Source organism: Neophocaena asiaeorientalis, unplaced genomic scaffold, assembly GCF_003031525.2.
Source record: "Neophocaena asiaeorientalis asiaeorientalis breed wild unplaced genomic scaffold, Neophocaena_asiaeorientalis_V1.1 scaffold681, whole genome shotgun sequence".
NCBI lineage: Eukaryota > Metazoa > Chordata > Mammalia > Artiodactyla > Phocoenidae > Neophocaena > Neophocaena asiaeorientalis.
Genome location: NW_020172271.1, coordinates 433,750 through 458,500, shown reverse-complemented (window position 1 = coordinate 458,500; position 24,751 = coordinate 433,750).

The following is a 24,751-nucleotide window of genomic DNA, read 5'->3' as shown; positions in this document are numbered from 1 at the left end:
TATATATATATATATATATATATATATATATATATATATATACACACATGTGCCACATGTTCTTTAACCATTCATCTGTCGATGGACATTTAGGTCGCTTCCTAAATGTCCTAAGACATGGAAGACATATGCTTCCATGTCTTAGCTATTGTAAATAGTGCTGCTGTGCCCCATAGCACAGGGAGATCAGCTCGGTGCTTTGTGACCGCCTGGAGGGGTGGGATAGGGAGGGTGGGAGGGAGGGAGACGCAAGAGGGAAGACATATGGGAACATATGTATATGTATAACTGATTCACTTTGTTATAAAGCAGAAACTAACACACCATTGTAAAGCAATTATACCCCAATAAAGATGTTAAAAAAAATAGTGCTGCTGTGAACATTGGGGTGCATGTATCTTTTTGAATTAGAGTTTCTAAGAAGCCATATTTCGGACAAGACTCTGCTACCCGTGCCCACAATTAATTGGACTGGAGCTGCCTCAAAAAGGTAAACTGAGCCGCTCTGATTTCTTTGTTGGAAATTGGAAGTTGGAAAATTGAGAGACTGAGGCAGTTAGCGGCAGGGACAGAGATGAGACATGAAGACTGTGCCAAGAACTGCTGTCACGTAGAGCAGCTGTGCAGTGGGAGGGCCACTGCGGTCATGTTCAAGCTGGGACTGTGCAAAGGTGCAGGGCACTGGGCTGCGGGTGCGGCAAGAAAGAGCAGGCTGGCCGAGACACAGGGATGCCATGAGATCTAGGAGAAAAAAAGAGGGCTCCGTCAGTTTCTGGCCTGGTCCAGTTTCTCCTGGGTTCCTCTTTCAGCAACACTCCACCTTTCCTCTCTCTTGAAAGAATCTCTGTCTCTTGTAACCAAAAGAACCTGGAACATTCTCCTCTGCAGACTGTGAGAGCATCAGTTTTTTCTGCAGCACTGCACTGGAGTAGCGGTTATTATCTGGCGAGTTTTCTGTCTTGCTGGGCTGTCCCTTTCCTGGTCTTTTGGCTAGGGAGAGCAGGGTGTGCTGGGGCTTTTTTTGTCTGTGCCCATTCACAGTTCTGGTTACTGGCTCCTTTAGCTGTGCCTCTGGGGTACAGGAGGCAACAGAAGATCCAGGGAGCACACGAGTGTGTCTTTCTTGGAGGTCTGACATCTCCAACTGGCTGGGCTTTTTCCCTCCACCGTTCAAAGTCTTCTTATATTTCTCTTAATTTAATGTCCAGGCCTTTTAGTTATAGTGGTGGGAGGATAGGGAAAAGTTTGTCTACTCCATCTTTACAGAAGCAGAAGTTCCTTAAAGAACAATTTTACAAAATGACCACCAACGCACCTTCCATCCCACCTAATGAAGGGCACACCACCAATACCTTTGTGCTCCTTTTCCTCCAACCAGTGGGAACTTCTTCCCTCCACTTTCTTTAGTTTCCCATGTATGTATGTATGCTTAAACATTACTTGATTTTTTTTTTTTTTTTTTTGCGGGATGTGGGGCTCTCACTGTGTGGCCTCTCCCGTTGCGGAACACAGGCTCCGGACGCACAGGCTCAGTGGCCATGGTTCACGGGTCCAGCCACTCCGCAGCATGTGGGATCCTCCCGGACCGGGGCACGAACCTGCGTCCCCTGCATTGGCAGGCGTACTCTCAACCACTGCGCCACCAGGGAAGCCCTACTTGATTGTTTTTGAAGTTTATACAATTAGAACCATTGGAATCATGATGTATTTTCCGACTAGTTTTATCACTCAATAGTGTTGTAAGTTTCACCCATGTTGACAAGTGCAGCTATCATTCATTCATTTTACTAAGGTATCGTAAACTTGGATATACCACCATTTACAGAGGTATTCTATTTTGGATGGCCTTTGCATGGTTGCCGGTTTTGCACTCCTACCAACAATGCCACCACGAGCATCCTTGCACCCATCTTCTGGTGCAAGCACATGAGTTTCTCTGGGTATGTACCTAGGAGTGAGATTGCTGGGCCACGGGATATGAGCCTGCCCAACTTGACGAGGTAAGGTTAATTCCAAAGTGGCTGTAGCGATGTGCCAGTGGGACTTTATCTTTTTGACTCTATTTATGACTGTTTTCTGCTCACTGTTTAAGAATGAGAATATAAAAACATATTATTAAGTGAAAAAAGAAAAATAGTAGATGAAGCAGGCAGACAGATAATCCCGGACATCCCTTCCAGCCTGACATCCGGTGAGACCATACCTTTTCCCTGATGCTGGATGCACACTCCTGAGTTCTGAGAGACTGGGATCTGCTCTCTACACTCTCCCCGCCTCTCCCTGCCTGGGCAGAAGTGATGTGAATGAGTTGGAGGGGGATGTGGACAGTTGGCATGTGAAATTTACTTTCTCGGAGGACCTGCACACACGTTTCTCAAAGGATGTGTCTTTTTCTTCATCAAACTGCAAATTCTCCCCCTGAAGGAAAGCTCAAAGCTCCAGGTACTTGCTCACCAGGACCCTTGGACTGGCTTCCATTTGGAGTTTTCCCATCCTTCTTGGAAGAGAACGCCTGCTTGGTTGTTCCAGGGCTTTCTGCTCTTGTGACATTGTTGTGGAAGCAGCCAGACTGGTGTCCACCCTGGTGATGACTCAGGCACATGGAGATGCCTGACAACCTTCATTAAACCCCCCTTTCAGGTAGGTAGACTGAGGCAGAGAGGGAGGAGAGGAGGGAAGGGAAGGTCTTGCTGGAGGTAGTATAGTTCTACTTCTTTCTGATGCTGGGATACAACCAGCTTGTTTCTACCTCCAGGCCTTTGCAGTTCCACTACCTGGAATGTTTTGAGCCCCAGTTTTTGCTTGCTGTCTCCTTCCTGTCAATCGGGGATCAGCTGAAACGTCATCTCAGAGAGGCCTTGCCCGACCTCCTGGTCTAACCCTGTCAACTTCACCCCGCCTCTATCGCTCTTTATCACATCAGTCTGCATTTATTTTCTGCAGAACACTTCATAGCAGACACTGTTAGCTGCCTCCCCAAAGCCCGTTTCCCCTTCTGCCTTGCCCACAGAACTCTAATTTTGTTCAGGTGATGTTTCCTACACCCCCATTCATCTCAGGAGTGAATCCTAATTCATCTAAGGTGCTTCCAGTCCCATTGCCAGTGCTTGGTTTGGGACTAAACACAGGATGACATTCTGGCAAATGAAATATAAGGGGAATCTATTGGGGGCCTGCTGGAAAAGCCTTTATTTTTCTGCAGAGGAGATACACGGCATGGAACGGTGCCTCTTTCCTTCCAGGGAAAGTGTTGTCCTGTCTGAGTTTGATGCCTGGAACTTTACCGGACAACTTACAGCCAAGTGAGGAGCTGAGGGCCAGGCAGAGGATGGCAGAGCAGAAGGGTGGAAGGAATGAAAGGGAGGAAGCCCCTGAGCCCCTGAATTTCTCAAGCCCGGAGCCGTCTGACCTCAGCAGGTGTATTAGTCTGTCAGGGCTGCCATTACAAAGTAGCACAGATTGGATGGCTTAAACAACAGAAATTTATTTGCTCACGCTTCTGGAGGCTTGAAGCCTGAGATCAAAGTGTCAGCAAGGTTGCTTCCTTCTTAGGCCTCTCTCCTTGACTTGCAGATGATGTCTTCTCCCTGTGTCCTCACATGGTCTTCCCTCTGCACTTGTGTGTGTCATAACCTCCTCTTCTGATAGGGATCCCAGTCACATTGGATCAGGGCCCACCCTGAAGATCTCATTTTAACTCAGTCACCTCTTTAAAGGCCCTGTCTCCAAATATAGTCATATTCTGAGGTACTGGGTGTTAGGACCTCAACATAAGGATTTGGGGCAGGGGCCAATTCAGTCCATAATGTAAGGTAAGAAATCACCCTTATCATTTAAGCCTGGTGAGTTGGGATCTTCTGTTACTTGTGCTGGAGATCAACTTGATTCAACTGCAGCCTGACATTATCTTATTTACTTCTTTGCTCATTTATTGACTGTCTCTCTCACTAGGATGTCAGCTTCATGAGGGTAGGGACCTGGTCTGGCCTGTTCAATGCTGGACCCCTAGTGCCTAGAATCATGTCTGGCTTACAATAACTGCTCAAGCAATACTTCTTGTATAAATGAACAAGATCAGGCCACCTCTCCTGACTCTGTTACTCTTGCTAATAACCCTCACGTTTTATATTTAAAAAGCAGAGTCTGATATTCAGAAAAAGCCAATCCTAGGCAGTTAGGAAGTTCTTCATGTTGGGGATCTGGTGTCTGCATAATTTCAACAGAAAACTTCACTTTTTAGAGAGGCAGAAATTACATGTGGCTCCAGTCCGAGCCTCAGGGGTTTCCAGTTTCAATCAAACAAGGAAGTGAGGATCAAAGAGAACCTGACTGATGAGGGCATTGACTCTGAGTCTGGTGTGAATCAGAATCACCTGGAACTTTGTTTAAGTAATTCAGACACCTGCCTCCACCACAGAGACTCTGATCTAATGGGTTTAACATGGGGCCCAGGCATCTGGATTGTTAACAAGCTGCCCAGGTGATTGATTTTAACAAGCCACCTGTGTTTTGAGAACGTCGTGACCAGGGCCTGCAGGAGGAATCTGAATTGAGGAAGGCCGGGAAGGGCCAGACTCAGCTGCTCTGAGGCCTGGACCTGTGAGGGGCAGAGGCTTGGGAGACTGTGGCCACTTCTCTGTTTGGGTATAGTTGGGCCAGATCAAGCATGAAGAGAAAGCAGTCACCACAAGTCAAGACCTGTGCCCTCCAAGAGGCAGCTGGACATTTGACCTTCCACCCTGTACTGTGATCTTTATGTTTTTTGATTTCTGGTCATTTCTGGGAAAGAGACAGACATGGCCTGAGTTGCGGTAAGTTCTGCTGTGCCTTGGGAGTCTGTTCAGGACTGGAGATAATCCAACCTACTGTAAGTGTCTAAAAATAGAACCAAGCCAGTGAGAAGCCAGCTGGTTAGGGATCCGGAGGCCCTCCGGGGTGATGGAGAGGCCTCTGAGGCATTGCAGCTCTCTGGGAGCCACAGCCTTCTTTCTAGCTCTGCCCCTGGCAGCTTCCACCGTGGCAGGTAGCTATGCCACCTGACCCCAAAACAAAGCCACTCTTCTTCGGAGCAGCTAGTCAGGCCGGCAGGATGCAGGGTTCTGCCTCACTGCCATGATGGGTCAGTTGGGCCCCAGTGGGCCTTGAGAGCCTGCCCTGGCCACCTGGAGGGCCGTATTTTAAATTGTGATAGGATGGTCCCCTTGGAACAGCTGAAGCAAGTGCTTAAAATAGAGGGCCCTGTTTCCTGCTCCCACCCCACCCCTGGCTCACCCTGCTTCCAGCCCCCCACTGCTGTCCAGCTGCCAGGGAGCAGACAACTGACTGCACCTAGGCAGAAGGGGAGACATCACAGGGAAAGTACCCAAGATGAAGGGAGCTTAAACAGATGTGTATATCAGGACACGGAGCTCTTGGAAGTGTGTGTGTGTGTGTGTGTGTGTGTGTGTGTGCACTTTATCCTGGAATAAGTTTTTACTGAGCATGTACCATATTGATAGCTCCATGCTAGGAACAGTGAGACCCAAAGAGCATGCCTGGTCCCTGCTCCCGAAGAACTAACATCGTTGGAAATCACTCATTCACTTACTGAGCCTGACCATGTGCCAGGCACTGTTCTCGATGCCTTACAATGTCCTAACTCATTTCATTTTCACAACTATCTTATGCAATGGTTACAAGGCAGTCCCAAATTTTTTTTAAATTTTATTTATTTTTGGCTGTGCTGGGTCTTCGTTGCTGTGCATGGGCTTTCTCTAGTTGAGGTGAGCAGGGGTTACTCTTCGTTGCAGTGCACAGGCTTCTCACTGCGGTGGCTTCTCTTATTGTGGAGCACGGGCTCTAGGGTGCGTGGGCTTCAGTAGTTGTGGCACGGGGGCTTCAGTAGTTGCGGTGCGCGGGCTTCAGTAGTTGCGGCACACGGGCTTCAGTAGTTGTGGCACGTGGGCTCAGTAGTTGTGGCTCGCAGGCTCTAGAGCGCCGGCTCAGTAGTTGTGACCCATGGGCTTAGTTGCTCCGTGACATGTGGGATCATCCCTGACCAGGGATTGAACCCGTGTCCCCTGCATTGGCAGGCAGATTCTTAACCACTGAGCCACCAGGGAAACCCGGTCCCAATTATTATTATTACTATTCTAAAGATGACACTGGGGCAGAGAGAGGCTAAGCTATTTGCCTTAAGTCGCAACTAGCAAGGGACTGAGCTGAGATTTGACTCTGGCACCTGAGGCTGGGCCATCACCCTGGCACTAAACTGTCCTCAATGTGCTTGGCACAGACTGGGGGCTGGGAAGATGCTGCTTAAGGTCCCTTCCTCCTCCTGGGAGTTCATAACAACAAAATAATGAGATTGTTTTTGATACAAAAATAGAGCCATAGGCACTCAACTTTAAAAAGAACTCAAAGGTTGTGGAGTGAACAACCCAGCCATTCTCTGGAACTTCACATACAAATAACTGTCGCCCTTTTCACCTTTGTGGGGCCGAACAGTGATGCCATTGTGGCTCCAAACATGCTTGGCTTTCCAGCTTTGGAGATGCTTCCAGAGGCAGTTTTTGAGCATGACAAGAATCAGTCACCAGAGAGTTACATTTAAAACAAATTTTTTTCTACCCACAATGTTATTACCTACTTTATCACACAAATTATTTGCCAGACTTAACTCTTCATGCCTTTTAACTATTTCTGAAAGTCAGATCTGCTGTAAACCATTTAGGCCTTTGCCACCACTGAGGTTATTCAAAAGAATACACCAGAGGTTCTAAAAGCTATTTCATGGGAAAAGCTAGACAAAACAAAACAAAACCAACCAACCCTTCTGAGCAGTGGCAGCTTTGTTAGAGGTGCGTGGGAGGGGGCTCATCTCCTGCTGGGGCAGTTGGAAGAGAGCTGATGTCTCAATTCTGCATGTTGGTTAGAAAGTCAGTCTCACAGCGTTATGGTCATCTTTTGTCCAGTAGGTTGTCTGCTCTGGAGGGCACATGTCTGTTTTGCCAACTATTGTATTTCCAGCACCTAGCACAGTGCCTGACGCATAGTAGATGCTCAATAAATGCTTGTTAAATGAATGAATGAAATGATACACCAAGTAATAATAGGAGCTGTAACGAGTAAAGGAAGATCGTAGGCAGTGTATGTCTGTGGGGTATCCTCAGAATTTGGAGATGGTTACCTACCCAGAGAAATGAAAATGAACACATTGCCCAGATGCAAAAGTATTTCCCTTCAAAATGGGTTGTGTTGCTGATGAAGACTTGGAAAACCCTCAAGGCCATTTAGAGGTGTCAGATCTAGAACTAAAAGGGCTTGTAAGTGCGTTAATGGTTTTGTAAACTTGGCTAAAGACAGACTGTCCTATCAGGGTGTAGGTGTGGGGAAATCTACCTGCAGTTTGGAAAAAAGGAAGTTGAAGGGCAAAAACACTATTTGGTGTGATCTCTAGTGACAGGTCCCAGGGAGAGGGTGCCCTGAGCAATATGACTGGCAGCAAAGCCATCGCTGCAGAGGGTGATGGAACCCTAAGCAACCAGCCCCTAATGCCACCAGTGGTTAAATGCTCCTGACCCCTGATCTCTGATTCCACATGGTAAGGAATTTTTAGACAACAGATTGTTTTTCTAGGAGGCTTTCCTAGAATGTGCCTCTGAAGATCTAGTTGATCCGTTTCTAGGGAATTGACTTAACGAGTCAATTTTCCTGAGCCTGATCAACCCCAGAGGCACTGACAATGTCATACTTTTGGATCTGTGTGGTCCAGCCTTGGACGACTGTGATCTCCAAACCACTCTCTTTGACATCTATTAAGCTTTAACAAAGGCAGTAATATGAGAGATGATGATAATAGCTTACAACTATTAAACACTTATATATGCCAAGTATTGTTCTAAGCACTTTGTGTGGGGGGGTTAAATTGTGGTAAAATATGCATAACATAAAATTTTCTGGGACTTCCCTGGTGGCGCAGTGGTTAAGAATCCATCTGCCAGTGCAGGGGGACGTGGGTTCGAGCCCTGGTCCGGGAAGATCCCACATGCCAGGGAGCAACTAAGCCCGAGCACCACAACTACTGAGCCTGCGCTCTAGAGCCCGCAAGCCACAGCTACTGAAGCCCACGCACCTAGATCCCGTGCCCCGCAGCAAGAGAAGCCACCGCGATGAGAAGCCCACGCACCGCAATGAAGAGTAGCCCCCGCTCGCCGCAACTAGAGAAAGCCCACACGCATCAACAGAGACCCAAGGCAGCCAAAAATGAATAAATAAAATAAATTTATAAAAAGAAATAAATAAAGGACATCATTGAGACTACTGACAAAATTAGGATATGGACTGTAGCTTAAATAAAAGTATTGCATCAATGTAAACTTTTCTGAATTTGATAACTGGACCGTAGCTATGTAAGGGAATATCCTTGTTCTTAGGAAATACACTGAAGAAGTACAGGTCTAATGTATAAAGGGACACAAGACATGTAGTTCACTCTAGTATAGTTCAGAAAACAAGTGTGTGTGTACACTCACACACACAATATTAAAAATTGGTGACTCTGGGCTTCCCTGGTGGCGCAGTGGTTGAGAGTCCGCCTGCCGATGCAGGGGACATGGGTTCGTGCACGGGTCCGGGAAGATCCCACATGCCGCGGAGCGGCTGGGCCCATGAGCCATGGCCGCTGAGCCTGCACGTCTGGAGCCTGTGCTCCGCAACGGGAGAGGCCACAACAGTGAGAGGCCCGCGTACCGCAAAAAAAAAAAAAAAAAAAAAAAATTGGTGACTCTGGGGAAAGTATATGGGTGTTTTCTTTACTAATATTGCAACTTTTCTCTAAGTAATATTATCACAAAATAAAGTTAAAACAACAACCACCACCTGACTTGAGCCCGCTTAAACAATGAGGTCGTTTACCATCTCACGTGACAGCAGGTCCTGGGGCAGGGCAAACTGCAGGTTAGTGGTCCAGGGACCCCTCCACATGAGAGCATTTCGGTTCTTTTTATCTCTCTGGTCTCCAGTCTTCAGCACGGACTTCATCCTCAGGCAGCCGCAAATGGTCCCAGCAGCTCTAGGGCTCACAAGCAGACCCGAGCTCCGTGAAGGAAGGGGAGAGCCGCTTGCCCCCTGCTGCTCTCTTTTGCTTGGACGCTGTTCCCTCCTTTCTACTCAAGCACCTTGCTCCAGCACTTAACTCTCTCCCTTTTGTAGCAGCACTTTTCATCGTCAGTTTTTCCACCCCTACTGGATCGTTCCTATCAGCATAAAGACATTCGGTAATGTCTTAATCTTGCAACAAAAAGCAAGCAGAGTCCTCTTCTGGCTACCGCTCCACTTCTCTTTACAGCAAAAGCCCATCATGGTGTTACCTATACCTGTCTCCCTTTCTCACCTCCCCCCATTGGTCTTTCTAATGCTTTCCAGTCAGGACTTTGTCCCCATCACTCTGCTTGCCTAGGCCATGGCCAATTCTCAGTCCTCATCTTATTCAAATAGTCAGGAGCATTCGATATTGCTGATCATTCCCTCCTTAAGACTCCTTCGTCACCTGTCTTTCAGGACATAACCTCTTCATGTCTGTGTCCGTCCATCTCTTATCTTCTTGACTTTTAAATATCAGAGTTCCCAGGACTCGATTCCTTAATTCTTCTAGGTGTCTTCCTGCAGGCCCATGATTAAATATTAAGTGTATTCAGATGACCTCCAAGTTTACATGTCTTGTAAGAAGTTTCCAGCTCTTCCTGGAGTTCCAGACTCATATGCTGAACTGTTTTCTTTTTTATTGTTATGGAAAAATGCAAATATATAGAAAAGTAAGGAGAACAGAATGGTGAACCCCATGGTCCTAAGTGCTCTCATGCTGTCTTGCCATGGATTTCTAATGAGCATCTCAAAGTTATCTATGGTCAAATTAAAACTCTTGACTCCCCCTCAGATATGCTCGTTTCTCAGTCTTCTCCTCTCTGAGCTCAGACCCAAACTCTGATTGTCATCTTTGTTGAATGAAGGGTAAGCAAGGCCCAGACCATAAAGATCCTCAGAGACCCACCTTGCAAAATCCCAGCCCTGAAGCCAACAAGGTCTGCACATTCAGCTCTGCCCACAGGGTAACTACATACCCTTAAAAGACATGAGGCTGTAGAGCCCTTACCTTCCAATGCTGGGGGGTAGATACACAAGCCAACCCCTGGATCCAAGAAAAGCTGAGTCCTTTTAGGAAGGAAGAAAGGGAAATGTGTTCTGGGTGGATGATGACTAGTCCACTATCCTGGAATACTAAGGGGAAATATGCACATCCCCAGCACCCCCTCCCCCATAAAACAAAATAAGATCAAAAGGCAAGAAACAGTTGTAGTTTTTATATCTATCTATATCTATAGATATATAGATATATGCATACATATACATACATACTGGGACAAGTCTTTCCTCATCTGTAAAACAACATTCCTGTAGTATCTTAACTCACTTAAATCTCATAATACTGTGATAAAGGTAACAGCATAATTAATATCTAAGTTTTATAGATGTGGAAACTGAAGTTCAGCGAGGCAAAATGACCTGTTTACTGTTGCAAAGCTAATAGGGGAAGAATTGGAACTAAACCCCCAGAGTCTGCGACTTCACATCCGTTACTACCTTCCCCTATACCCCAAAGATACACCATGTACTGCCGGGCAGGTTGTTCATCATACAAACAGCTCATACTCTGCTAGAAAGACTTCATATGGACCAGCAGTAGCCCTGATCATATGCTGTATTACAACTAAAAAAACATTTTGTGTATACATAAAGCTTTGTTTTACAAGGAGTTTTCAAAAAGATCTTTTTGTTTAATTGCCTTTCGTAGAGTTGTAACGCAATCAGTACAAAGTAAAATACATATAGTAGAAAGAGGACAGGGCTCTGAGTTAGATAGACCCTTTACTGACTCTGCAATTCTCACTTTTCTCATCTGTAAAAGGAAGGTGAGACTAACATATGCTTACCTAATTCTATGAAGTTTTTGTAGGGTCAGATGAGACAATTGTATGGGTTAGGGTTTTGTGAAAGGTAAAGTTCATTGCAAGGTTAGTTACCCTTATTTTAATTAAAACAAACAAACAAACAAAAACCCAAGCACTTGCACGTCAGTTCTCTCATTTACCTGTGCCATTTTGAACCTAGTAAATGAGACGGTGAGGAGCTATAGAAGTGCACGTTGCGTCAAATTTTTCCTAATGTTATCAAAGTCAGGCTGCGTACTTGGTGGTGCACATGGTTCCCCTCTTCATTTCTCAGCCTAAACATAGCCCCGAATTTCCCCTTTCCAGCCCTTGGGTAATTTCCCCTCCCACTTCGTAGACCAGTCTGACTTCTTCTCATCAGGAGGAGGGCAAATCATGTCTTCCAGACCCCTTTCAAAGTAGCTTCTTCGAGGGACCAGAATGGGACCCCTCAACCCACACCAGGGTTGCAATACAAAGTTCTGCCTTCAAATACCTACACCAACTATAAACGTTCATTTATGCAAAAAATCCTTCCCGAGCACTTTCTCTGTGCCAATCACTGGGAAGATAGCAACTGGGGAAGATCCACGTGGCAGAGGGTGGATGAAACAGCTGAGAATTTCTGAGAGATCAGCATGATCTTACACACGGTTTCACATCTTTCAACACTCAATGCGTGCCTCATCTTGTTTGTTCCTCCTACCATTATGTAATGTTGTGCCCTGCTGAAACTCAGTCCTGAGATTTCAGAGCCCAGGGGAACAATCCAAACCAATTTCTCATTGGAAAGCTGTTCATGTATACATTGAGGGCACCCAGTTTTTTGTTTCAGGAAAAAGCACTAAAATCAATCTTGTAGATACAGAAACATAAAGAACAGCTTCTTCTGAAATGGAGCTGTTTTTGTGTCCTGGCTCTAAGAAGCGACAACAGCCTTGGGGTGCCAAAGGAAGAGGGCAGAGGGAGGATCTCGGTGGAGAGAAGGAGGGCTGACCAGGTAGGTGTCCCCTCCCCGTCAGACCCTTGGTCTCGGATTAGGACCTCATGTTTGGGGGGCAAGAGCCAGAAGCTAACCAAACCGATAACAAAGGGCTTTGAGATTGGACCGTGCACTGCAGCTTTGGGGTGCACTGACAATGTTGGCGCTGAATTGGGGAGGGGGTTATCACGCCCACAAAACAGGGAACTCAACTTCTTGGGGTGCCCGAAGCATGGCAGCTTTGGCTCCCTCAAGTGGCTTAGGGGTCTGTGAGGTTGGCCAGTGGGAGCTGAAGCCAAAGACAAAGATCTTGATGGAAGATGCCCCGTGACAGACTGGCTTGTGGACACGTGTGAAGCACCCCTTCGGGAGTCCCCAAAAGATCTGAGGATCCTGGGTGGCACTAATTTCCGGCTTGGGCAGTCGAGGGGGCAAAAATCAGAATTTTCTCAAAGGCTTGTCTTACTTGCCTAGGATGGGCCCAAAACCTGGGCTTTGTGAGCTGTTCCGCAGAGGTGGTGTCAGTTCTGGCATTCACGGCAGTCTGTTGGCCTCTGCTGCTTGCTTCTGGCTCAGCAGGCAGCAACTCTGAGGCCTGCACGGCCTGGGACCCCAAATATCTTGTTCCTCAGTTGGCAGGCGGGGCCCTGACTACAGGCCTGCAGGCATCCCAGAAGGTGCAGGAAAGAACGTCCTCTGCCCAGGTCATCACCTCATTCACTTCTTTCTTTCAACCCATAGCCCCAGGGCTGCTCGGTCTCGTTTCTCAGGGCTTTCTCCCTGGTCCTTGACTTTCCACCACCATCTCTCACTTCTGCTCTTTTCCTGTTCTTGACACAGCTGTCCCCCAGCTGCTGTCCCCTACCCCCTCCCATGGTAGCACTTCCCATGCCCAAATTAAGTCCTTATTTTTTATCTTCATTTTTTAACAAACTTGCAACTAGTAGATATAAAAATTCTGGAGATCTAATGCACAGTGTAACGATTATAGTTAACAATACTGTATTATATACTTCAAAATTGCTGAGAGACTAGATCTTAATTATTCTCACCACAAAAAAAAAGCAAAGTAATGATAATTAGATAATTACATGACGTGATCGAGGTGTTAGCAAAGTCAAAGGTGGTAATTGTATTGCAATATATAAAGTATCAAATCAACACATTCTACTGCTTAAACTTACACAGTGTTATGTCAATTATATATCAATTTTAAAAGTACTTTGGTTTTGGGCTTCCCTGGTGGCGCAGTGGTTGAGAATCTGCCTGCTAATGCAGGGGACACGGGTTCGAGCCCTGGTCTGGGAGGATCCCACATGCCGCGGAGCAACTAGGCCCGTGAGCCACAACTACTGAACCTGCGCACCTGGAGCCTGTGCTCTGCAACAAGAGAGGCCGCGATAGTGAGAGGCCCGCGCACCGCGATGAAGAGTGGCCCCCGCTTGCCACAACTAGAGAAAGCCCTTGCACAGAAACGAAGAACTAACACAGCAAAAATAAATAAATTAATTAATAAACTCCTACCCCCAACATCTAAAAAAAAAAAGAAAAAAAAGTACATTGGTTTTGATAAAGTTGATAATTATTGACTAAGATTTGGTGGAAATATAGTATGAAGAAAAGAAAAAATATACAGATCAAATTTTTCTGAGGATTAAGACATATTTCATAATTCTCTAATTCTTTCATTCTTAAGAATTCACGGGGCTTCCCTGGTGACTCAGCGGTTAAGAATCTGCCTGCCAATGCAGGGGACACGGGTTCGAGCCCTGGTCCGGGAAGATCCTACATGCTGCGGAGCAGCTAAGCCCATGCACCACAACTACTGAGCCTGCGCTCTAGAGCCCATGTGCCACAACTACTGAAGCCCGCACTCCTAGAGCCCATGCTCCGCAACAAGAGAAGCCACCGCAATGAGAAGCCCGCGCACCGCAACGAAGAGTAGCCCCCGCTCGTCGCAACTAGGGCAAGCCCGCGCACAGCAACAAAGACCCAACGCAGCCAAAAATAAATAAATAAAATAAATAAATTTATTTTTAAAAATTCATAATTCTTTAGAAGAGTCAATATAAATTAAAATTTTGGACATATCAGAGAGAAGAAATAGAAAAGTTATTTAATGAAATAGAGGAAATCAAGGATCTATGTGGAGGAGATCGTTTTGAACAACAAAATAACAATATTTGAACCTGAGTTGGACAAGAGAAGTGGGTTTCAGTGTAGGATACAAGTCTCAATCTGAAAAAGAAGTGGAATGTGCACACACACTGCAGACGCACCCACACATAGAATGGGGAGAGGAGGAGTTTAAAGTATATTCTACACAGCCCTTAGCATTTCAAATGTTTAATTACAGTTTTAAATTTTTATATAGTTTTAATTATCTAAAAAGCTATAATAAAAACAATATTACAAAAAATTAAAATATCAAAAGACATGTCAAGGTATGTTCCCCAATTTAAATCTGCTGGAGATAATTGCTGCAGTACTATGTGCTACTGATTTAATTTTTGGGGGAGGACACCTTGGAATAAAATCTCTCTGCATACCTTTGTTAAATTGAAGTGTATTCTGAGATTGCAAGTTGAATTGTTAATAAAAAAAAAAAACGGCTATCGTTTGAAGCTAAAAAAGAAAGAAAAAGAAGTGGAGGTTGGTGTTGGTTTGGTATTTATCTATCTATCTCTCTATCTATACGTATATGTATATATTTATTTATGGGAAAGGGTACAATGACATGATGCATCTGGCGCTCCATATATAGCTATAGTGACACTTCTTTTAACATGCACAAACATGTATGAACTTTTCTCAAGATTCGGGAAATATAACAGGATAACCACAACAGCACAAAGAGTACTAAATAAATTTAGGTCAATTGACAATGTAACCCATCCCCCAAAGACATGGAACTATGAAAGAAATGGTAAGAATGTCATATCATGGCTAGAAAATTCCTTTGTGTACATTATTCTGACCCAGATGTATTACCTTCCCCAACATCCTGAGGCCAAAGTCTCTGGGAACAATTTTTATTTTTAGTTGTTGATTCAATTTTGTTTCCTTTGGACATAAACTGTTATTGGCTCCAACTCTAATTTTGAGTAGACAACTCCAGACCCAGTTTCTTAAATCATAGATGTCCTGTTTGGCATCTGATCTTTTAAAAGCTCATGAGTGGGCTTCCCTTGTGGCGCAGTGGTTGAGAGTCTGCCTGCTGAGGCAGGGGACACGGGTTCGTGCCCCGGTCCGGGAAGATCCCACATGCCACGGAGCGGCTGGGCCCGTGAGTCATGGCCGCTGAGCCTGCGCGTCCGGAGCCTGTGCTTCGCGACGGGAGAGGCCACAACAGTGAGTGAGCCATGAGTTCAGTGCTTGTTTTATGGTGAGATATGTAGAATAAGAGACTCATCTGCTTTTTTTGTTGTTGTTTAATTCTATTTGAAATAAAAAACAAAACAGAAACAGTTCACCTGTTTCTCCCATCCCCCAAGCCCCACCTCTGGCAACCACCAATCTGTTCTGTGTCTATGAACTTCGTTTTTTAAGTTTTATTTATTTATATTCCACATGTAAGAGTGATAATATGGTATTTGTCTTTCACTGTCTGACTTATTTCACTTAGCATAAGGCCCTCAAGATCCATCCATGTTGTCACAAATGGCAAGATTTCATTATTTTTAATGGCTGAATAAGATTCTATTTTATATATATCCATTCAACTATCTATGGACACAGGTTGTTTCCATATCTTGACTATTGTAAATAATGCTGCAATGAACATGGGGGTGCATATACCTTTTCAAATTAGTGTTTGTTTTCTTTGGATAAATACCCAGAAGTGGAATTGCTGGATAATATAGTAGTCTTATTTTTTATTTTTTGAGGAACCTCCATACTAATTTCCATATTTTCCATAGTGATTGCACCAATTTACATTCCCACCAACAGTGAACAAGGGTTCCCTTTTCTCCACACCCTTGCCATCACTTGCTGTTCCTTGTCTTTTTGATGATGGCCATTCTGACAGGTGTGAGGTGATACCTCACTGTGGTTTTGATTTGCATTTTCCTGATTATTAATGATGTTGAGCATCTTTTCATGTACTCGTTGGCCACCTGTATGTCTTCTTTGGAAAAATGTCTATTCAGATCTACTGCCTACTTTTATTTATTTATTTATTTTTTGTGGTACATGGGCCTCTCACTGTTGTGGCCTCTCCCATTGCTGAGCACAGGCTCCGGACGCACAGGCTCCGGACGCGCAGGCTCAGCGGCCATGGCTCACGGGCCCAACCACTCCGCGGCATGTGGGATCTTCCTGGACTGGGGCACAAACCCGTGTCCCCTGCATCGGCAGGCGGACTCTCAACCACTGCGCCATCAGGGAAACCCTACTGCCTATTTTTTAATTGGATTATTTGGTTTTTTGCTATTGAGTTGTATAGGTTCTTTATATGTTTTAACTATTAATCCCTTATCAGATATATGATTTGCAAATATTCTCTCCCATTCAGTAGGTTGCCTTGGATGAATCTTGACTAAGTTGATGGTATTCAAGCCTGAGTTATATCCTTGAGCTCCTTAGATGTCCTGTTTGAACTCACATAGATGATCCCACTGCATTCCAAGACTTTGCATATCCCTTTACCTTCAGGAAGTTGGCCTCTCTCTCTCATACCTTTGTTCTAATTGAAGAATTCACTTACATCCTTAACCTTTAAGGTTTTCATCCCAGAGAAGTTGACGAGGGAAGTGTAGTGTTTTAAAAGATGTCCTCAAGTTGTGTGACATTTCTCTCTTTGAAAGGTGGGGATCCTTGTCTTTGGATTTGAGTTGACCTTCATGACTTGCTTGTAGCCAATACAATACAGAAGAAGTGATTCTATGTAATTTCTGAGGCTGGTTCCGAAAAGACCATGCAGCTTTCAATTGGTGTTCATGGCAAGCTTGCTCTGGGGAAGGTCTCAATATTCTTTATAAGGCTGTCAAAAAGGTCAGGGCTGGGAGTCACCCTAGGTTGGCAGGTTAACCAGAAAGCCAGTTATTAGGAGACTGAGGTCATGTTCTAGGCCGCCAGGTCAGAGCTAGGTCTTCTCCCTCCCTCCTGCCTCTCCCTTCCCTCAGGGGACAGTCAGTCAGCCTCATTTCCTGCCAAACTAGAAAGCTGAGGGGCAATGGGTAGCAATGGAAATGCGGAGGCTTTAAGTGCTCACGGATTGCACAGCAGGGGGCGCCACCACCAAGCCTCCAGTTTCTTGGGGAGAAGGAGCCCAGCAATAGCCACAGCTGTGGGGAGTGAGCCTGACGCAATCCCCACCTCAGGTCCCCCAGGGCCCAGGGAAGCTGGCCTCTTGACCAGTGCTTTGTTTTATGGGGTTTTTTAGCTCTCCTTCCTGGAGGAGAGCCGCATACCTAGGCCCACGGGATTACTGCCTTCACGCATTACTTCCTGTGACTCCTGTCCCATCCATAGGTGTCTTCACTAGGCCGTTTCAGGTTTCCCTTCACCAGCTGTGCCACAGATGGTCCCCACCATGGAAATCACCTCAAGGCTGTAAACTTCTTCCTTCTGGTCCCACAGAAGGGGCCCACACCTTTTCTCCTCTGTCATGTCCTTCTTGTCTCCCCCACCCACTGAGTCAGAGAGAGAACACGGGACTTTCATTCTCATTTATCATACCTTTTGAAAAAGTATTATCTGAGTCTATTGTAATTAAATGTGTGTGTGTGTGTGTGTGTGTGTGTGTGTGTGTGTGGGTGTGTGTGTGTGAAATATAGCTCCTATTTTCTTCCTCATTTTACTTTGCAAAAACCCCAGATTGAGCTAGTGGGAGGTGACTCAGATCACTGCGGATCTGTGGGGTTGGCCTGGGGAGTGCTGGGGCTTGGCAAGAGTGCCTGCCCGCCCTACTCCCCGCCCAGGGCCAGTGGAGCACAGAAGTGGCTCAGTGGTGTAAAGGGTGGCATGGAGGGAGGAGGAAGCTGCTGCCCCATCCGTTTTCTACTTTTTGGTTTCATCTCTGGTCCCTGGAAGTGATTTTCCGAAGGCTCTGAGGCCTCAGGTCTGGTTCTGCTCATCCCAGGGTGGGTCCTGGGGCCTTTGGCCTGCTGTCAAGGACCCTCTAGGCTCTTCACTCAGTTTGAAGCTGTGTCTCTGAGGCCAAACTGCCTTGACTTGCTTTCTGAAGGGAGAACAAGCAGAAAGTGCTGGCACTCGCCAGCGCAGGAGGCAGAAGGTGTTCCAGCCTCCCAGCAGACTGCTGGTCCAGCTCCAGGCCCAGGTGGCTACAGGCTACAGGATGGATGACTCAGGTAAGCTGCGCTGGACCAACAAGCTAGTATTCTTACCCCAGCACGGTGATGACCGTAATTAGCTCTCCTGTCATCACTGCACCACCACTTTCTGAGGGTGGACTTGCCAGGCCCAGAGCTAGGACCCGAGGAGACCGGCAGGAATGTGGTTTTCTTGGTCTGTGTCTTCTTGCCCAAGATGCTTCCTGATGCGTCTAGAGCGGGGCTTGGAGCTGACTCACCAGCACCTGTGTTGTCTGATGATGTCACAGAGGCTGCTGGGCTAAGAGCCCTACTCAGAGCAAGGACCGTGTGGTGCAGAGGCTCTGGTATGTCTCGTCCTCTTGACCCCAACACCTGTTGTTTCAGTGCTCTCTGCCCTCAGGAGACCCAAGAGACCAGGTGAACTGGAGAAACTTCGCCAGAGAGAGCACTGAGCTGAAGACAATAGGGTGGCTGAGTGGCTAGGTGTGCAGCTAAGGATTGTCATGCCTGCCTTATCGAAATAATATTTTTTTAAAAAGCTAGTATTTACTGAGCACTTACTACATGCCAGACACTATTCTAAACACTTCACATATCTCACTTAATTCTCAAACATCCCTATGACATAGCAACTAGCATTATTACCTTTTTACAGATGAAGAAACTGAAGCACGGAGTCACTGGTGCAGAAGAACACAGGTAACCTGGGGGATCCAGGATCTGAACACAGCCTACTGGATCTGGAGCCAGTGCTCTTACACTCCATGTTACTGCCTCTTCTGCTGACAGTGGGGCTGTAGCGCAAGAGGACTGAGCATGGATCCTCAGGATTCCAGGCCTGGTGCAGCCACAACACCCAGTGTGCGACCTTGGCCCTCACTCCCCAACTCTGGCCTTCAAATTCCCCACTGTAGAAGCAGCAGGTGAGGCCAAGTAGTCTTTGCAACTCCTTGTTGTTTTACATAACACTGTCGAGTTGTATGGCTCTGCTCCACGTGGAAGTAGCTCGAAGAAAATGTCCCTTTCTCCTCCTCCTCCTCTGTACCGCCCTCTGGGAAGTATTTGCTCCTGATTTTCAAGGGCAGCTTCATGGGCATTTGATCAGGGCCTGGTGCCACTAATGGAGCAAAGCTGCTTCCCCACTCCACACCTCAGTTTCCCCACTCAATTCAGTGGAGACAATGACCTCGCTGTGCTCAGTGCTACAGCGAGTCAGGGTTAATTAGCATGAGTCACAGCCTTTGGAATCCTCACAAGGGTCATCTCCTGAGTCCAGCTGCTCTGTGGCCTTGGTGACACACCACTCTGGCCCGTGCTTCGAAGAACATGTCCTCAAAGCTTCATTAGTGGCTTGCCTGACTTTGTGGGTTGGCCCTGGGGTGACCCAGCCCCTAGTCCCAGTGCTGAGATGGGACACAAAGATGCCACCTCAGAAGGGCTGCCTCATGTGTGCCAATGTGCCCCGCCAATGGCTTATCTTGCCCTGGGTTTCCTCTTGCTGTTGAATTCCCATTCAATCAGCTTCTTGTCCTTGCTACTTGTTCCCCTAATCCTGGACACAGGGTCCTAACCCTGACCTTGGAACTTTTTTCCTTCTGTGGCTCCATTTTCTCCCTTTATCTCTGTCCCACCCATCTCAGTGCTTTCAGTCTGTCTCTCTCGCTCCACACTATATAAGCCTACGGTAGAAACAAGGCAGCTTCAGCCTTCAAAGAAGTTTGGTTAGGAGAAGACCTGTAACCAAATAAGGACAAAGTAGGAATGATGCTGAAAATGAGAATAAGCCATTTGAAAAAGTAAGCGCTGTAATGTCCCCCACTGTTGATCTGCTAGTGATTAGCAACGAAGTACGGAGGCCAGGTATCCCGTCTCTGCAATGTCACTCAGTAGGGAAGTCAGGTGTGGAACACGGCAGCCACCTAGTGGCTCCGGTAGGTACTGCTGCGTTACTGCTCAGCATACCTGATCTTGACTCTGTGTAGCTACTTACTCTGTGCGACTTACTCTTCCTTATGTGGCATGATAATTAGGGAGGGGAGATGGCTCCTAGTCACTTAGTATCTGATAAGTTGCCTTTCGCTTGACATCTCATTTCTTTGGATCTACAGAAGAAAGCTCTCACATCTGGTTTCACATCCATTTTCTTCCCATATTAGAGAAAGAGCAACTTCAAGCTCATGGAAAACCAGGACCATGGCACAGCTGGAGAGCCTCAAAGCAAAGACATACCCAAACATGTCAACAGAAGGAAAAGGGATGATGAACGATGCTGCCCAAACTTAGACTGGGAGGATGAAAGGGACAGAGTTCAAGTTGTGATCCTGCTCTGTACATATAAAAGGTTGGTGGCAGTAGAAGTGGCCATTTCTTTTTAATGTGGTTAAAAAAACACATAACAAAATTTACCATCTGAACCATTTTTGAGAGTAAGTAGTGTTAACTACATGCATATTGTTGTGTACAGATCTTTAGAACTTTTTCTTCTTGCAAAACTAAAACTCTAAACCCAATGGACAACTCTCCCTTTCCCCCTCCCTCCCAGCACCTGGTAACCACATTCCACTTCGTGTTTCTAGGAGTCTGACTCCTTTAGATACCTCTTTTAGATGTAAGTGGAACCTTGCAGTATTCATCTTTTCTCGACTGGCTTATTTCACTTAGCAGAATGTCCTCAAGGCTCATCCATGCTGTAGAGTATGACAGGATTTTCTTCTTTTAAATTTTTATTCATGCTGAATGTTCCATTATATATTTCCTATATTTTCTTTCTTTCTTTTTTCATAACTTTATTTATTTATTTTTGGCTGCGTTGGGTCTTTGTTGCTGCACGCAGCTCTCTCCAGTTGTGGCGAGCTGGGGCTGCTCTTCATTGTGGTGCTTGGACTTCTCATTGTGGTGGCTTCTCGTTGCAGAGCACGGGCTCTAGGTACGTGGGCTTCAATAGTTGTGGCACGTGGGCTCAGTAGTTGTGGCTCGCGAGCTCTAGAGCACAGGCTCAGTAGTTGTGGCGCACGGGCTTAGTTGCTCCGTGGCATGTGGGATCTTCCCGGACCAGGGCTCGAACCCGTGTCCCCTGCATTGGCAGGTGGATCTTATCCACGGTGCCACCAGGGAAGCCCCACGTTTTCTTTATCGACTCACCCTCCATGGACACTTAGGCTTCCACCTCTTTGCTATGGTGAATAATGCTGCATTGAACATGGGTGTGCCCCCATTTCTTTTTTAACAGCTATGAAGATACTCAGCTCAGAAAGGATTAACTAGATTCTGCACTCGAGAGAAGGTGGATTGAAGGTGAATAGAGGAAGGGAGGAAAGGAGGGCATGTCTCCTCTATTACTACAGTAAGTCCCCTACATACAAACCTTCAAGCTGCAAACTTTCAGATGCGAATGTGCATTCGCATGTCCAATCACATAAGTTAGTTCACGTGTCCGGCGTACATTGTCACATGCGTGCATCCTCTACAAGTGGTTGTGCTTTTGTGTACTTTACTGTACAGTACTGTATAGAGAACAGAAGTACCCTGCTTTATTTCAAGCCCAGGATGTCCAGAAGCAAGTGTAAAAGCAGCAGTGATGTCGCTGGTACTGCTAAGGAGCGCCAAGCAATAACGATGGAAACATAAGTGAAAATAATTGAGAGAGTGGATCGAAGCAAAAAAATGGAATCGGAGGCCCAGAGAAAGGACAAAGAGAGACAAAAGGAAGAAGAAGTAACTGAAGAGCCAAAGAGATTCATGATGCAGGAAGTGGCAAGAGGATTTTCTTCATTTGAGGAGGCAATGTTAGTTTTTGAGGCACAGAACCAGAACGTAGAATGGAACACGAAGGTTGCAGCAGCCATTCAGAATGCGATAGTGCTACCGTGTCATCTGTGGTGAGAAAAAAAGAGCTACTACCCAGATATCATTGAATCGTTCTTTTCGAGAGGGTAGATAGAATCAAATCTAGAAAGGAACCAGAACCTGTGCCATCAAAGTCAGGCGTGATTGAAATTGCAGCTTGCCCTCCGTCTCCTATTGCTGACCGTCCTTCAGCTCTACCATCTCCCCCCTCCTCTCCCTCCTCGTAACTCTTCTTGCTGTTCACTCGATGCCAGTCCCTGTATGCCAGCTGTTGTACTGTATGACTGTACTTTTCAAAGTACTGTACTGTAAGATTAAAAATGTGTTTTTCTGTGTGTTTGTTTTTTATGTATTATTTGTGTGAAAAGTATTATAAACCTATGACAGTACAGTACTATATAGCCAATTGTGTTAGTTGGGTACCTAGGCTAACTTTGTTGGACGTATGAACAAATTGGACTTACGAACGTGCTCTCAGAACTGAACTCGTTCATATGTAGGGGACTTACTCTATATGATATAGAACAGGTAGCTTCCTGCCCAGTCTATAAACTGTGTAAAATGATATCCAGTATGAGCTAATAAATTACCAAGAATGGTTTTTTTTTTTACTTGTTTGCATAAAAACATTTACCAAAACTAGGCAATATATTTGGCAGCTTTCAAGCTAAATTCAAGCTATTAGTTACTTCTATTGTTTCTCACCTATCCTATATCAAATGCATACAAAAAGTACAGAAGAGAGCTTCCCTGGTGGCGCAGTTGTTGAGAGTCCGCCTGCTGTTGCAGGAGACATGGGTTCGTGCACCGGTTTGGGAAGATCCCACATGCCGCGGAGTGGCTGGGCCTCAAAAAAAAAAAAAAAAAAAAAAAGTACAGGAGAAACAAAATATGAAAACTTCTAGATTTGGATTAAGGAGGGAACAAAAACTTTACCAGAAATCTTTGCTAGGCCACAGACTACTGGTTATAGAATTAAAAAGATTAAGGACACAAAAAATTTTTCATTGCACTAAAGTATGTATGACCAAAAAATCCAAAGAAAATTACATAATCCCATTTTAATAATTTGGCTTTTCATTTTCTCAAGTTTTCTTCTAGTCATGGGTATATAAATCACAGTGGAGATATATGCTCCGGCATTGTTTTTCATGTGTATTGCAAACCACTTTCCACACCAACGGAATCATTACAATCACCATTTTAATAGCTTAAATTATATTCCACCAATTTAAACTCTATGTAGTTAATCACCCTCCAATTGTTAGATGTTTAGGTTATTGTCAACTTCTTATTATAAGTAACTATGTATCGAACATCTTTCATGTATGTAACTTTTTTTTTTTTTTGGCTGTGTTGGGTCTTCGTTGCTGCCTGCAGGCTTTCTCTAGTTGTGGTGAGCGGGGGCTACACTTCATTGCAGTGCACAGGCTTCTCATTGTGGTGGCTTCTCTTGTTGTGGAGCACAGGCTCTAGGCGTGCAGGCTTCAGCAGTTGCAGCACGTGGGCTCAGTAGTTGTGGTGCATGGGCTTAGCTGCTCCGCAGCATGTGGGATCTTCCCGGACCAGGGATCGAACCCGTGTCCCCTGCACTGGCAGGCGGATTCTTAAACACTGTGCCACCAGGGAAGTCCAACTTTCCCTCTTTTGAACTAGGTTCCTGGTTAGGAGACAGACAGTACAGTGTTGGGAACACAGGCTTTAGAGGCAGTGTTAGAACAGTGCTTGGTTAAACACTAAGCAGTGTTTGATATGTACTTGGAGTGACAGATTTTTGTCGTAGTAGTAAAATCAATTTTCAGAGGTTCTCCTGTTCTAGACTGTTCCTCTCTCCTCTCTCAGGTCTAAGATGCAGACTCCACCTGCAGTATTTGCCTATCACTTCAAAATGGCTCAAAATCCATCCTGCCACCCAAGATTTCTTTTTCCTCCTTTGGTTTTGTTAAGCTGGACAAGACCAGCTAGGAAATGGATGGGGAGGCTAAAAATGATTTTGCCTTTGTGACCTTGGCTTCCTCATGAGAACAGTGAGGGACCTGGAGGTAAACCTAGAATTCCTTCTAACATTTTATGTCCTTACTTTAACTCTTTTGAGGGTTTTTATTGACCTACCTGGGAAATAGTCCATCTTTTCCCCATATCTCATCCTAGGATATTGCTAGGTAGCTGACAGAAGTAAGGACAAAAAGCTGAGAAGTATATTAAGGTGGTCTGAATCTTTGGATAATCTTCGGATACACGACCAATCTCCATGGCCTACCAGTCCTCCCCAGAGGCCTTCATACATGTTCCCCTTTCCCTCTCTTCCTAACTGGCTTCAGCGACACGACAGTCGAGTCAACCAGAGAGGCTCTGTGGAGAGAAAAATAGTAACCACCACCAACACTTCAGCCACGAAGCAATGAGAGAAAAGAGAGTGTGGGATAAAGATAGACTGATGGTCTCTAATTAAAGGGCTCGGGTGATGCATTCACTTCCAAGGGCATGGGTCACTCGACCCAGATAACAGCTATATAAAGCCAAAGAAAACCCAGAATAGGAATAAAACTAAAAATAGCAAGGAAAACTGAGGAGGAAGAAGTGTTTGTACTTTTGCCCTTGGTCAAGCTGTACATGCAGCTGTTTCTGTTCCAAAGATGGAAAAGGGTGCAAGGGATTTAAAAGCTGGCTCTGAAGCA